We start from the raw sequence: 6,079 nt of genomic DNA on the forward strand, positions 1-6,079 counted from the left end.
GTTATCCATGTGCATTGCTCCTGTCAAATAAATTCAATACATTTAAATCTAATTAAATTTCAGGGTTGGAGGAACCATATTAACATAGCATCATGTTGTGAATTCAGAGACTACAAAGTCTATAAAAAACACTGATGCTCAATGTGTGTTTGATAATGAGCACTAAATTGCAACACTGCCAGAGATGTGAATTTATTTTAATTTTATCTATGTTAATCCACAAATGTAAGAGCATCAGCAACGAGAGCAATGTGTTCATAGCAATATAAAAATAATTTGGAAATTAGTCTTCAATATCTAATTAATATCTTCTTGATATTACATGCAATAGTGGGCACTGGTGATAGAGGCAGTACAACACTGTAATATACATGCCTATAGAGATTTGCCTAATTGTGATTGCTGTGAGTCACCTGTAGGTGTCATTAAACCTGCTTGGATCATCAGTCTCTGGCCGAGTGTGATAGCAGCCATTTTATTAAATGCATTCATTTGCATATCTCCATGCCAACAGTCAATGCCCAGGGCACTTAGCTGTAACTAAAACTGCACAGGGACATAACCAAACTTGCATCTGAGATGTGTTGGCCTCTCCATGTCACACGGGGATATCCGTCTGTCTTTGTTATGAAACAGTCTGTCAGTCAGTCAGAGGGGATATGTGGGTCTCACTCCTGGATTACTGTAACAAATCAGCTGCCAGGAATCTGATGTTGACATTATTTGATTAAGCCCTGTGCTTGCTCCCCTAAATCCTACCTAAATCTAATAGTGAAGAACTATGCCAGCATTGTGAACCACAGAATACAGATGGCAGAACCTTCCTGGGTGTTTTTCCACCTCATTGTTGTTGTCAGGTCGGGTTTCTGAAAGTCCTGAATGCGTCTTATTTCTGGGTATTATAACTGTTATAGAAGCAATGCACATTATTCCAAGGACACAAGAAAGGACTTGGTAAATAACCATCATTTTTTTCATCAAAACATTTGCATAACAACTGGTCGCTTTAGCTACAGTAGTTTGCCTTTATTAGATTTTAGCAGGTTGGGAGTCATGGTACACACAGTATACTTTAGTGCTTTGATCTGGTGAGTTGTTTGTCAGGTATACCTATTGTAATTGCTGTAAACTTACATACACTCTGAGCATTTTATTAGGTATTTATTAGACTTATTTTTATCAAGTCTTCTGCTGCTGCAGAAGATATGTTGTAATGTGTGGTTATTTGCATTACTGCCACCTTGATCAAGTTTGTATGTAAAAAGTAGTCAACTGCCTACAGTAATATGTTTAATTTTTAACTTGTTTAATTTTGAATTTGAAAAGGATTAAAAGTGTGAGAAGGCGGACACATGCTTAAGCTCCTGTTTTTTGTTGGGTTTCTTTAGCTTTTACACATATACAGTATGTGTTCTGCCAAAATAGAATAAGCAGAGACTATGTGAGAAGAACTAAGTTGCTTATTTAGGATACATCCTTGTGAAATTAGATTACATTACAGTTATTTAGCTAACTCCTTTATCCAAAGCAACTTACATTTGATTAGACTAAGCAGGGGCCAATACCCCTGGAGTAATTTTGGGTTATGGGCCTTGCACCAACAGTTGTACTGACCTTATTTTCTACACTGGGGCTTGAACCACCAACCTTCCAGGTCCCAGTCAAGCACCCTAGCCACTAAGCTACAGACTGCTCCATAATAATAACAAAATAATAACATGCCAATAATTCTCCTTAAAGAACAGTTAACATATATTTTTAAATAAATGTATTATTGAAATGCACTTTTAAAGGCTGTATTGTGTTAGCTTGGCAAAAGGCCATAGTGTTTTTAAAGTGTGATTTGGTTTGGTGGGCAAATTACCAGTGGGCAAATTAATCAATATTCTGATTAGAAACCTAATTTCAGTGGCCTACTGCTCTGTACATTTCAGCTTTTTAAAATTTTTAATAATTTTCTATACCTAAAAATGCACTGAGTAATCACAATGGACATACACCCACCTGTATCTTTGAGTCCCCTGTATATTTTTGACCTGCAAAACCAATTAAGATTTTGATTTAATATGCAGTACCTCTGGTGTAATTCTAACCGGCGTGCAATGTGTGCAGTGTGATATTCCTGGATTCTCCTGGACGTTAGAATGCCCTTTTTGAGCTGCTGCAAGTGACATCGCCATACGATAGGTTGCCTGCCACTAAAGGCTATGCACTGGAATATCTCAGCTAACTTCCAGAGCAAGGCTTGGATTTATGTTGACAGAAAGCTTGGTACAATTGCATTTCAATATGGTGCCGTGTCAAATGCAACCAAAATGTATGTTGTGTAATTTGCTTTTGGTTAAATCTAAGAGTGGACATTTACTCAAATTTACTGTAAGTGAAGGCAAATTAAAGTGATGTCATGGAAATCCATATGGAATAGAATATCTTGTGAATTTCTGAACACCCACTATGCAGTTATTTAGTCAGTTGATTGATTGTTGGCAGTATTTACGGTTTAAAACTGCTTGAAACTGTAGGGGGGCTTTCTGGTTTCTTGGCAACTTTTTCTGATTTCAGAAGCATTGAGACATTGATGTACCGAACAAATATCTCCCTAGACTACTGGAACTGTTTGGAGTAATGTTACAGTCTCAGAAATAAAATAACGGTGGAGGTACATTTTTGTTCTTCAAGGATCAAATTTTCCAAATGTACCCTGAAAGTACAGTAATGTTCTCTTTGGGTATGAATGAGCATTCCGAGTTTTCCAAGAAAAAAAGGTACAAACTAGTTATATATTGCTGGCTTTTGTTTTATAGGATATCTATATGATACCACCCCAGCAACAAGCACTTGTACATTTATAGGTGCTTTTTGTACCTTTATTACTGAGAGTGTGTCTTGTGAGCTGCACTTAACTCAAAGGTTGTGGGTTTGGTTCCCAGCTGGGGCACCTTCTTGTACCTTTTCGGAGGTATTTAACCTGAATGGTAAATTGGTAAATTTCCAGCTGCCTAATTAAATCCAATTAAATGACATTTTATTTGTATTTTTTTTACAGATGACTGTAAAAATGTCACTTTACAGAGTAAGAGGAGGGCAAACAGACCCAATCCCCAAAAATAGCAAGTACCGGTAAAAAAAACTCCCTATTTCTGAGAAAAACCCCGAAACAGTGGTGAGAAAAAAGCTGGGAAGACATCTCAGAAGGAGCCTGGCTATAGAGGGGAGAGCCCATCCTTCACTGGCCGACACTGTGTAATGGCAGATGGATTTAACAGAAATGTAACAAGAAATACATTGTAACAATTCAGTTGGGTTGCGCAGGCTACAGTTAGGTAATACATTAGCTGGAAAAGTTAAGGGAAAAATAGCTTAGAGGGGCATGGAGGGGCATGATGATGCATCTGTAGTTCCTGGCCTTTCAGTATCAACCTTAACACCTGAACATACATTACCTATAAAGTTATATATTATTAGCTTGACATGCCTTGCTGACTTACTAAACAATCTGTTGTACAACACTAGTGTTTAAGATGCAACACATGGGCTGTATTCCCATGATGTAAAAATTACACCCATGTCCATCACATGCCACGGCGCAAGTGTAACTGGAGCATGTACTGTAGTGCCGTCATCTCATGTGTCAGTCGCTGAAACTGACCGACACCAATGGGTGTCAATGCAAAGTTTCAGTAAGGGGTCAGCAACGAGCTGGACCTTTCTCTTCCTACTGCAGGACCTTGTCTGCTGTGGATTTTCACAAATCTTACACCGTCGCCACCATGTCTGCTGTGGATTGGCACAAATGACACTGTGTCTCCTGACAGCTGGCAGGAGGCAGCCTATAGCATAGCCACAATAAAATCTGCACAGCTGTTGTGCCCTTAACCCCACATTGCTACAGGGGAGATTGGCCCCTGCTTAGTCCAATCAACTGTAAGTCGTTTTGGATACAATAGGATTCAGCTAAATTTCCCTCGGGATGAATAAAGTATCTATCTATCTATCTATCTAAGTAACATGCAATGTAGTGTCTCCATGTTATTGCTTCTTAGAAACCAGAAAAGAAAGTATGATTTATTCCTCTGCATTTTGGTTAATGCACCACTCATGAGTGATAGAATATTGAGCTGAATTATAGTTGCAGAACTGATGTAAAATGTTATGTTGTCTGGCATAATGGTTGAGAAACTCATTCTGTAACTCAGACGATGCTGATTTGATTTCCAGCCTGTGTGCCTGTGAGCAAAGTACTTAACCGGAACTACCTCAGTGCCAACTCAGTGAGTTTATTTGGTATTCATTAGACTTTTCTCGACTTATTGGTCTTCTGCTGCTGTAGCTCATCCACATCAAGGTAAAATGGTAAAATGGTTGGCATTTATATAGCGCCTTTATCCAAAGCGCTGTACAATTGATGCTTCTCATTCACCCATTCATACAAACACTCACACACCAACGGCGATTGGCTGCCATGCAAGGCTCCGACCAGCCCGTCAGGAGCAGGAGTGTCTTGCTCAGGGACACTTCGACACAGCCCAGGCGGGGGATCAAACCGGCAACCCTCCGACTGCCAGACGACTGCTCTTACTGCCTGAGCCATTATTATGTTTTTTATGTTTTTCACACCATTCTCCGTACACTCTAGAAACTGTTGTGTGTGAAAATTCCAGGTTATCTGCAGTTTCTGAAATACTCAAATCACCCTGTCTGGTACCATTATTATTCAACAATCAAAGTCACTTGGATCACTTTTCTTCCCCATTCTGAACATAACATCTGAACCATTTGACCATGTCTGCTTTTATGCATTGAGTTGCTGCCTTATGGTTGGCTAAGTGGATGATTGGCTGGTGTGTAGGTCGACCTAATATAGTGTTACTGAGTGTATTTATTACAAAAATTACACGTCTTAATAGCTGACACTGCTCATATTTGTTATACAGATTAATTATTCAGATATAGATCCATGTAAAGAATATACAATTATTGTTAAAATGAAATTGTAGTACTTCCCAGATAGCTGATATCATTTTCCATATATTTTTTGGGAAAAAGGAAAAGGACAGTAAATATTGGACTATCTGTGAGCAGTCACATTTGGTTAAATATAGCAGAAACAGTAGCTCAGTATCAGTGCTTTCTGCCAGTTTTAAAGTTTGTATGGCATTTCTCTTTAAAGCAATGCAGTGCTTCTTTGTGAAAGATACCAATCTTAATTAGGAGTCAAATATTCTGCCACTACCATGGTTGACGTATTATCATTTGGCATAATTTCACCTTTACATTCATTTTTACATTACATTACATTATTGGCATTTGGCAGACGCTCTTATCCAGAGCGACGTACAGTTGACTAGACTAAGCAGGAGACAATCCTCCCCTGGAGCAATGCAGGGTTAAGGGCCTTGCTCAAGGGCCCAACGGCTGTGCGGATCTTATTGTGGCTACACTGGGATTCGAACCACCGACCTTGTGTTTCCCAGTCATTTACCTTAACCACTACGCTACAGGCCGCCCCATTTCAAACTTGTTATTGGAACAACGGGGACAGTTTACAATTGGCTAATCTGCACTAGGTGGTTATAATTAATATGCCCAAAGATAGTGAATATCTGATCACACATCTGGATATTATTATTATTATTATTTTTATGTATTTTTTTGCTTTATTATTTTGGATTATTATTATAATATACATGCAGTGGGCACTATTAGGTATTTATTAGACTTATTTTTGTGACTTATTAAGTGTTCTGCTGCTGTAGCCAAGTCCAGTCTGGCCCTTTTCCTCTGAACTCTGTCAAGACATGACACTCACTGGATGTTTTATGTTTTTCGCACCATTCTCGGCAAACTCTAAAGACTGTTGTTCATGAAAATCCCTGGAGATCAGCAGTTTCTAAGATACTGAATCCACCCTGTCTAACCAACAATAATGTCATGGTCAAAATCACTGAAATCAAATTTTTTCACCATTCTGATGGTTGATGTGAACATTAATGACCAATGATTTTATGCATTGCACTGCTGCCACATGATTGGCTGATTAGATAATTGCATGAATAAGTAGGTGCATATTTTTCAGTAA

The sequence above is a fragment of the Conger conger genome, chromosome 14 (assembly GCF_963514075.1).
Source record: "Conger conger chromosome 14, fConCon1.1, whole genome shotgun sequence".
NCBI classification, from domain to species: domain Eukaryota; kingdom Metazoa; phylum Chordata; class Actinopteri; order Anguilliformes; family Congridae; genus Conger; species Conger conger.